At 37.6% G+C, this 10839-nt stretch overlaps 1 protein-coding gene across 1 annotated transcript in view; it reads right to left on the bottom strand.

The window, feature by feature from the left end:
• Nucleotides 1–6452, bottom strand: part of LOC105560437 (bestrophin-4-like) — a 14324-nt gene extending 7872 nt beyond the window's left edge. Inside the window, exon 1 of the mRNA XM_012009563.1 lies at nucleotides 5306–6452. The gene's annotated coding sequence lies outside the window, so the exon portion shown is untranslated. The remainder of the gene's footprint in view (nucleotides 1–5305) is intronic.
• Nucleotides 6453–10839: the final 4387 nt, after the last annotated feature.

Below are 10839 nucleotides of genomic sequence, written 5' to 3'. Positions count from 1 at the left end.
GATTCAATAATAAAAAAATTAATATGTTTATAAACGTCGTAATAATATATTAAAAATTTAAGATAATAAATTTCAACTTGGATGTACGCTGAATGTCCGTAGGATATATTATGAGGATATCCCTATTATATCAAAAAAGGATATCCTATTTAAGTTCCATTTAAGTCCCGGGACGTATGGACGTAAATGGGACTTAAAATGTATATCCATGGGACATCTAGTGCTGTGTGGGTTGATGTCGCGAGAAATTGTGTGCCGTTTGCTTCCCTCGCGACATCCAGATCTATTTTAATGATAGATTAGTAAATTAACGCTTTCGGGTAATAATAATTATTCCAAAAGTTCCATAAACTAATTTACCTGAAGCGAAATAATGTGAGAGGTACGGAGTGGAGGTAAGATAAGATCTCGTTTCAATATACAAACGTCTGGGAATTTTATTTTTCGTTTCTCCTATGCAATCTCTATTTTAAGGTGGGCTATTGCATCGAAATGGGCTCGTATTCTGGTGCAGAATATAGATATAGTCTATTTTGAGCCATCGCGAAATAACTGTTATGAAGAATGATTTTTCTATTGGCTATTAATAGATAGGGCGTTCCAGTACATTTTTTATTTTCTGCGATTCTATTTTCTAATTTTATTATTACCAACTGATTGTGACTAAGGATTAGATCGACTTTCAAGTATAATAAACATCAAATCAAAGAGCTAAGAAAGTCCTACAAACTGATGATTAGTCGATAGTACAGGTGATCATTATGAACTCAAAAGGATTTATCTTTCAATTCCTTATGAATTAGTGTAATCTGTTCAAAATAAATTTAAAAGAATTTCTTTTAATCCAACAAGGCTTATTCTTATACGGAGTATAAAAGCTTTTGTATCCGACAAAGAGCTCAGAATTGGCATAAAAATTTTTTAAATAAATTCTTTTTGAATTTTTAAGAATGTTTCTAGAACAGAAATTGAATGGAAAACGAATTCATTTCATAATTCATTTATTTCACAATTGGAAATTGAAATAGAATTTTTTTTTGGATTCTCTGTGTTATTTAGGCAATTACTTCAAAGACTAGATTGAAGTATTGTTACGCAAATCTACAGCAATCTATTCCGCGCAAATGTCAAATTTTTTGGGAATTGACTGTCTCAGCGTACAGCGAGATGCGTTTCGTCACCGCAATTTGCGGCAACGGACATGTAACTTGTTCTATTGTAAAACGCAGTTCCGCAACTTTTCCGCGAAGACGTTGCGCGTGTCTACCCCTCGCTTTCGGTTTTAATCTCGTCGAGAGTTAAGAATCAGTTTTACGATCGTTCGCGACGCCAAACTTTCCGAACGGAACGTTTCGTTCGTGTGAGGTTCCACTCGACAGGAACGGCGATTCGCCGAGGATTGTCTCGCAATGCAAGATCGTTGCAGTGACACGTTGCAGCGTGCGCGATCGCATCATTCGCCAGAAATATTCCGCGAGGCGCTGACTAAAAACGGGATGATCTAGGCCTAGATTTGTACGTCTGTGTCGTGCAAATAATCAAAGTCGCCGTGATGTACGATAGAAAAGACTCGGCGAAGATAAAACTCGACGAAAATAAACTGGGATCGATGAAATGATTGTTCATTCTGATTTAACATTTAAACAATCAAAACGCTCTATCAATGAACACGACAAGTATATTTTTATGCAATATATAACACACTTGCATATAAAAAATCAGGGTTTTAATTAATTATAGAAGGTATACGATTTAGATTTGTGTTAAAATTTAACTCCTCTATATCTATCAATTTCATTCCAAGAATCTCTCTTATCGATATCGTTAAGTTCCATTTTGTTACGATTGTGAGTTTGGGGATCCGTATCATGCCCGGCGCTCTGTATTTCGTCACAGTTATGAGCGATACGGAGTTTCGGATTGCATCGATATGACGCTAAAAACGGTTGCGCGCGTCACAAGCGAGACGTCATTGCCAAAAGGCGAGCCCGAGATTAATGCCGGGGCGACTTCTGCACTTTTTCTCTTTCTCGCTCTCACGGGGGCTTATCGTAAATAATGTCTGGTTGTAATGTCTCGCGGGAATCGCGCCAGTAATGCGCTGGTAAATATAACTTTGGACGTCGAAGTAACCACGAAGTGTCTGGGTAAACACACTATTTGCACGAGATATCCGGGCGCGCGACCTTTGCGGCCGCACTTTAGCGTGCACTTTGTCGATCGACACCTCGGGAATGCATCTCGAACGCGGCCAGAAGTGTTTGGCACTTTACTTGTTATTACTTGACTTCGAAACATTTCAAGTATGTCAGAGACGATCCGCCTCTTGTTTCTCTAGTTCTTATCATTATCTTTCTCTTTTACGTGTCAGAGAGAGAGAGAGAGAGAGAGAGAGAGAGAGAGAGAGAGAGAGAGAGAGAGAGAGAAAGAGAAAGAAACTGTAATAGTATTTTTTAAAAACTGTTTTTTAAGGAGATCCAAAAGAATTCACGTGTTATCGAATTATGAAATGAATTTATTTCATCCCATTTCTGTTCTAAAAGCATCCTTAAAAGAATTCAAAAGGAATTTGCTTTTATGTCACCAATTCTGACCTCTTTTCCGGATACAAAAAGAATTCTTTGTACTTGGGACAACTTTAATTCACTTCCATAAGAAATTAAAAGGTGATTTCTCTAAAAATCTCTTCTAAACTAGCAGAAAGGAATTACTTTCGAGTTCATTTCGTCCAACACTCAATCAACAAGTTATGCTAATTTATGAGAAATTTAACAAGCGATTCTTAACCGACCACCTGTGCCATTTGGATTGCACCATGTGATCAGAAAAATCATTTATAATTACATTTACTCAAATGGGCAACCTGTAAAAATAAAAATAAATAACGCGATTTTAGATATGGAAATGACAAGTGCACGCTTTTCTTTCATATATCTCTCGAGAGCACTGTCTTCGTCGGCTGACATATCTCTAGAGCACATCGGCCAGCTATTGCATAAAGTATGCACGAGGCAATTCGCTTCGACTCCCGTATGCATCCAGTCCGGAATACTTTCCCGGTGTAGTAAGCTTCAGCCTTAGTCATATCGCTCCGTGCTGTAGCTATCGCGACTGCGATGACGTCGTTAATAATACGCGCGTGTGCGACAACGTCGTCGCCGTGTCTGACGGATCGTCTAACCGTCACGCTATATTTCCGCGCGACCTTACCGAAAATACCCGCCGACGAAATGCGGAATTTGGTATTTCTTACAGAAGAAGCGCACCCTCAGCGCCAGCGATTTAATATCCGGATGGAGATTGGATGTGTCGTGTTCGACACTTTGTCAGAGACAGAGAATTAAGTGAGAACAGTTATACAACAATTTTGCGAATGCTTTCAACATCCATGCTACGTTATGAAGAGGTGATATTTTACGATACTGTTAGAAATGTTTAGGATTATTTTCGAAAAGTGAATTCAAGAATATGGTTTTATACTATTAATTACACAGGCCTACAAAAATGACACCTTTGAATCCCCACCGAGATTTAAGGGTGTTTCTCTATGTAATTTTTAGCGCTGAATCCAAATCTGGCCGCAGAATTTGTCTAGCACGTCAGGATTTTGAGAGAATTGTAACGATTTTTTAATTTTTGGGCCGCCATATTTGATCAGCCATGTTGAAAATACAAATTCTAACTTTAAAATCTTAATTAGTGACTCGAAAAACCCTTTAATACAAAGTTCTGAAGAAATTGGTCTGAGAAACGTTCGGTGCTTAGGTACCAAAGAAAATGGAATTTGTTAATATTCAGTGTCCTACAGTTGTAATTATATTACACCATTCCGAAAACCGCGTATATGCATTTCCGTAGATTTTGTCATGAGAATCTGTTGACTAAATTAACGAGTATCATCGCGTTTCAAACTTATTTCCATCTGAAAATGTCAAAAAATGGCCTTTTTTGCACTTTTAAATTAGAATATCTCAAAATCCTGACGTGCTAGACAAATTCTGCGGCCAGATTTTGATTCAGCGCAAAAAATTACATAGAGAAACACCCTTAGATCTTGGTGGAGAAAATCTTGTAGGCCTGTGTTATTAAGTATTTTATTATTTATACATACTGTCCGATCATATTACTTTGATAATAATATTATTTTGACGATTCAACGAAATTTTATATAATATTAAGAATTAATTTCAGACGAATTATTAAAAATAAATAGCTTGTTATCGCTGCAAGTATTATATCTTTAACGGAGAAAAAATTTATAAAATAAGTAATGTGCGATTTACATACAAATGTTATTGTGCATTAGGGAATTTAATAAATTATTTTTTTACTTATACGAAGAAAGGCAGAAAAGTTCAGGTTACAATTAGACGGTTAAATCATCTTTGCACGAGAAAATCGTGAGTCACGTTTTACAATCGTCTATGCAATTTAGTTGATAAAATCCTAACATAAAATATTTAAAGTGTTAACAAAAGGTTATAGGATTAACATGTTTTAACATTATGTTCATTCAATATCAAATAGCGTCGGTATTCGCACTTCGAAATTATTTTTTTCAAATGTCGAACATTGTCTTCGCAAAAAAAGCTATACATCTAGTTTCATTAAAAAGTAAATTACCTTAGCCTTAAGTAGGTAGATAAAATAGAAGTTTGAATATTAGCCAAGGTCATGTCGAGACTCAAGTTAATGAACACATGAACATGTATTACCAGTTATAAACTCTATCGTTATATTATATAAAAAATGTGATTTCACATCAGAGCCTTATGAATTTTATTTGTTTTATTTGTTATATAAAAGATTTTAAAAAATTTCATTGTGAAAATATCGAAGCAGCATTTAATAATAAGAAAAAAAAATTTAATATAATTACAAAAACTTATTTGCTGAACTGACTTTTGGAAAATAATTATAACGATTTCTAACAACGTGTCGTAAAAATATTGTGACGAATCAATCGCGTTTACACGTACGCAGCTTACGATTGTTAAAACCAGACGTCGCGTGTTGAGCGCTGACGGGCCGATAATAAATGCGCGAAGAAGACAGCCTCGTAAATATTTATAGCTTCGCGGAAGCGGCACATAAATTATCAATAAACAAATTTCCGTTCTCTCTGATGTCTCTGCGCGTAAATCCGCCATTCGCCCTCCGGTCTCGCTCTACCACGGTCGAACTTCGTGCAACTTTCGCGCGAAGGAGCGCCTCGATCGTCGCCGCGATCTCTTTTCTTTCCCCGGTGCCGTGCAAAGTGCACCGCGGAAAAAGAGATTTATGACACGGCAGCTCTTTGACTCACCGTGTAACATACTTTGTCAATCATAACTAGCGCACTTGTTATCTTCCTCCTCGCGCGAAACCATTTTTCACTCGCGCACACGTCGACGAATGCACCGCTCGCCGCTCTTCGCGTCGAGACGTTGAAGGGAATTCGATCGACACGCGAGTCGACGAACCCTTTCGGTTATTGGAAATCGACTGGCTCGAGCGAGCTAATTTGAAGAATCAATCTGCAGTCTTTGTTAGCAGTCTCGATAAATATCGTTCGCCACTCTTTTGCGTTATTAACGGATTCTCAGTTCCGTTTCCTGCTGCGTTCTCTCTTTGGGAACACTCGGAGGTAACATTTTATGTTTACCCCATTTATCGAGATTAAATTAATAATAGAGACTGTCGGTAATCCGTGGAATTTTACTGTTTCGCAACGACTTCAGCACGACTCCGCAAGTGGAAAAGAAAACTGTTACCAAATGAACGTTGGCTCTCACGAAAATCACGAAAACGTGCTTTCTTAATTCTTAACGTCCGACAAATAATCGAAATGGCAGTCGTGTGCGATTTTATATTGATTCTGATGAAAATTAATAACAATTTAGATGTCTTTGTTCTGTCTTGAATCTATTTGCAATTTTCAGTCCACGTGCTTCCTCAATCTCTGCATAATTTCGAGAGCTCCTTGCGATCCGGAAATTCCTCAAGCACTGGTTGTCCCGAGTTCTTCAAAAATTCCGAAGCCCTCCTCGAGATCTCGGAGGTATGAGGTCGCCGTAGAATCGAAGCCGATCACGCGAGTTTTGCACCTATCGGGGGAGATCGGTCTCGAGGGTCGCCCGAGAATTACGGTCCGGCTGCAGATCGCGAGGAAACGGACCGGGACCCGTGAGGGACCAAGAGAGGAGGCATCACGTCGCGGGTGCGCACTTGGCGCTCGTCGGCGGCGGACTGGCCGCCCGCGAGTGAATCGGGACTAAGTCGCGGCTAAGTCGCGCGGTCGGCGGGATATTAAACATTTCGCAGCTGGGCGCGATCGTAATCCGATGGCAGTTACCCAAGATCTAAAAAGGGCCGAATGTCAAGCTCAGCGCCCGTAGAGCGCCGCGTGCCGCCGCGCCCGGTCGCGTCCGCGAAGGTGCGAAGTCACCCCCGCAAGAGTCACCTTCGGCCGCAACGTTCCGCATGGAGGGAAGAAAAGTGTGCCCCAGCAGCACAGTGCATTGGCTAAACATTGGCTGCATTCAGTAGAAGAAGCTGCTTTGCGACAGTTGTAAAATTCGTAAATTTGACTGAAGTATGCGCTTAGATTCTGCCATAGTTGAGAGCACATGCCAATCAGATTTAAGATTTTTACAACAGTTGCGAAGCAGCTTTTTCTGCTGAATGCGGCCATTGGCTAAACATTGGTCCAATGTTGGTTACATTAGAAATGCATTGGCCGATATTGTCCAATGTAAATACTGGCCATGAAATAAATGTAAATATTGCACGATAATAATTATGTTATATTAAATTTATGTTGGAAGTGCATTGGCCAATATTGAACAATGCAATAAAAATATTGATTTAATTTTAGTACACTGATAAAAAACATATCTTAATAAAAAAAATTACTTTACTCAAGAAAATTATTTATTAGGTGGCTCCTAATAGCTTATTAACTTAAATTTAAAAATTAATAAACAAATTAAACCGTGCATTGCTTTAATTTAGGTATATATTTATTAAATATCAAAGAATAGATCATTTTAAATTTAAAACCTTTTATTTTAATTCTATAAAATGTTTACTAAGATGCAATTTTCACAGCGAAGAAAATTGGATTTCTTATTTAACATTAACAATTATTTCGTTTAATAAATATAATATAGTATTCTACATCTCATAAAATTTTTATTTAAATGTTGAAAATGTAGCGATTTAAATTAATTTACTTAATATAACGCACAGATTTACTTGAAATTTGATATTGTTATAATATTTAAATAAAATAAATATTTACTTCGGTAAAAAAATTTTAAGTAAATCTATTTACTTAGTTTAACAACTTTTTTTTGTCAGTGTACAATATTAAACCAATATTGCTAAATATTGGCTAAATGAAAAAAGGCATTCATCTTACAATATTGGAGCAATATTGGGAATACTAGATTCACTAGATATACATATTGTGCTGCTGGGGGCTCACAATTCAATAATTTTGATCGATCCTAAGTGCAAACAAAATCTGAAAAACGCTCAAGGAATATCCAAGAGACATTTACAGTGTACGAACATTTTTCAAATATCTTTGAGACATTACATATACATATGTTTCAAACTCTTGTGTATTATACTATTATTAATACAATAAGAAGCAATTTTTATAATTTCATTTCGTCATTGAGAAACTTTGCAGCTTAAAAATCATTGTTAAATTACTGAGTAAAGCGATTAAATTGTAACCCAAAAGCACTGTTGATCCTTGTTTATATAAATTGTAAATTGAAAATGATATTACAAAAACAATCTATTTTATCATTTAAATAATACTTTTAATACATGGTAATGTTTATATCTTTATTAATAATGTTTTCATAGGTATTTATTAATAATGTTTTCATAGGTATTTATTCTAAGTGAGTTTCCATTTCTTTTGAAACTTTTCTAATGTAATTTAACAATTTCGCCTACAAGAATGCAACAGTTTCCTCCACAACCGCTGTCAGAGAAAAGAGCAGAGATCAAGAGTGACGAATTGTGGCGCTATCTCGCAACGCAGCACCGACACGTCGATAACGCAAATGACGATTATATCTTCTGAAAATAATAATGAAATGTTTTAAGATTGTGTTTTGTTTTCGCGGAATACTTCTAACCACTTCTAACCCAAAGAGTAAAGAGACACAGGAGGGAACGTATCGGTGGTGGGGGCTATATTTCTGTGCGACGGAAGTAAGTCAGGTAGCCATCTTGACGATCCACTTTTGTTCATATTTTGTTACGTTGATGAGCGCCCGTCTATAGACACTTGGGCCCGGTTTCACCAAGGCGAATCAAGGCCTTCACACATAAAATTCCGTAAGCGCTTAAGGACTTACGTAAGCCGTAGACTTAAGGTAACCCCTGGTCCACAATCTTGCTTTAAGTAAGTTGTAAGCCTTAAGCCGTAAGAAATTAACCAATCACAGGTGAGAGTGAGGGGAATAAATGCCTGCGATTGGTTAATTTCTTACGGCTTAAGGCTTACAACTTACTTAAAACAAGATTGTGGACCAGGGGTAAGTCCCAGTCTACAATAGATGATTTAAGCCCTAAGCTTTAAGAAATTGGCCAATCACGGTCAAGTATGAGAAGAATGCGCGACTGTGATTAGTCAATTTCTTAAGGCTTAGGGCTTAAATCTCTATTGTAGACTGGGACTTAGGCAGAGAAAAACGTAAGTCCGTAAGTCCCAGTCTACAATAGATGATTTAAGCCCTAAGCTTTAGTCCCAGTCTATAAGTCCCAGTCTACAATAGATGATTTAAGCCCTAAGCCTTAAGAAATTGACTAATCACAGTCGCGCATTCTTCTCATACTTGACCGTGATTGGCCAATTTCTTAAAGCTTAGGGCTTAAATCATCTATTGTAGACTGGGACTAATAGATGATTTAAGCCCTAAGCTTTAAGAAATTGGCCAATCACGGTCAAGTATGAGCAGAATGCGCGACTGTGATTAGTCAATTTCTTAAGGCTTAGGGCTTAAATCTCTATTGTAGACTGGGACTTAAGAAATTGGCCAATCACGGTCAAGCATGAGTAGAATGCGCGACTGTGATTAGTCAATTTCTTAAGGCTTAGGGCTTAAATCTCTATTGTAGACTGGGACTAAGCGCTTACGGATAGTTGTCTGCCATCAGCCTTAGGGCAACTTTCGCCAAGCTCCGGTTAACCCAACCGGTCTAGTAACATACAGGATTGCAATCGAATCTGATATATTTTCTCAGATTCTCAACAGATTTCTCATCAGATTCGGTTGCAATCCTGCATGTTACTAGACCGGTTGGGTTAACCGGAGCTTGGTGAAAGTTGCCCTTAATCTAATCGGTCCGTTAACTTAACAGGGTGCCAACATAAAACTTCTTTATTAACCTATTTTCTTGGTTAATAAAGAAGTTTTATGTTGGCACCCTGTTAAGTTAACCGACCGATTAGATTAAGAGGATCCCGTAGTACGTCTACCGACATCTATGTATTACCGACAGAATTACCATTTTTGTAATATAGGGTCTGTTTTTTATTGCTGCACTCCTGAACTAGTGCACACTGGTGCAATGAGTTGGAATGAGAGGTAATCTATTTGTTTCATTTTAACTTATTGCACTAGTTCAGTAGTGCAGTAATAAAGAACAGGCCTATACATGAGCACACGGACACACTACTACGATACATCACACCCATACATAAACACGAAAGTTTAATACTAGCTATACTCTTATTTTAAACGTCTAATCCCAATTTAGAGGGTTTCACAGTAATTCTACATGTCATCGAATCCAGGGAAACTCAGTTTCATGTGAGTACAAGTTGTAGAACTTTTATACAAAGCACGTACAAGTATGACGGAGTGACAGTTCGCGTCTTTGAGGTTATATGTGATCGATCATGAGCTAGTTTACACCGATCGTTTGGTACGCGTACCAAGTACTATATCGGTATCAAATCGCTTGATTCGCTCGATGTAAACGCTTGCGGATTACTTTAGTGCGCTCTGGTCTGATACTCCTGAATCGCTAGTATCAGACCAAGTTGGTGCGCGTATCAAAATATTTTAGGGCGCTGTAAACGCTTGATTCGATTCGGGTCGTATTATACCCGGCATTCCTGCTAGATTGAGGTTAGAAGTATGATTCAGTTTAGCATATTGTGGTAGAAGTTTGATTTTACTTTATCCAGATTAAAAATCTAACCTAACCTGTTTTGAGACGAAATGGTGTAAACAGGGATGTATCAAATGTTTAATCCGTACCAACTTAATGTGCGCACCAACCGATTTAACGGTGTAAACTAGACCCATATGAATTTTGTAATTTTGACTCATTTTTGGTATAAAATTGGAGTTTCCCGGGATCATCAATGCATATACTGTCATTGTACGCAAGCATTTTTGATTCCATGAATTTAATACGACGATAGGTTATAACTACGAAAATGGTAATTTTGTCGGTAAAACAGACCCGCTACGGGATCCTCTTAAGAGGATCCCGTAGCACGTCTACCGACATCTATGTATTACCGACAGAATTACCATTTTCGTATATACATGAGCACACGGACACACTACTACGATACATCACACCCAGACATAAACACGAAAGTTTAATTCTAGCTATACTCTTATTTTAAACGTCTAATCCCAATTTAGAGGGTTTCACAGTAATTCTACATGTCATCGAATCCAGGGAAACTCAGTTTCATGTGAGTACAAGTTGTAGAACTTTTATACGAAGCACAAGTATGACGGAGTGACAGTTCGCGTCTTTGAGGTTATATGTGATCGATATATAAATTTTGTAATTTTTACTCATTTTTGGTAT

Source organism: Vollenhovia emeryi, unplaced genomic scaffold, assembly GCF_000949405.1.
Source record: "Vollenhovia emeryi isolate VEMERY1.0 unplaced genomic scaffold, V.emery_V1.0 DF939230.1, whole genome shotgun sequence".
NCBI lineage: Eukaryota > Metazoa > Arthropoda > Insecta > Hymenoptera > Formicidae > Vollenhovia > Vollenhovia emeryi.
This window is presented reverse-complemented; position numbering and strand designations above follow the sequence as displayed.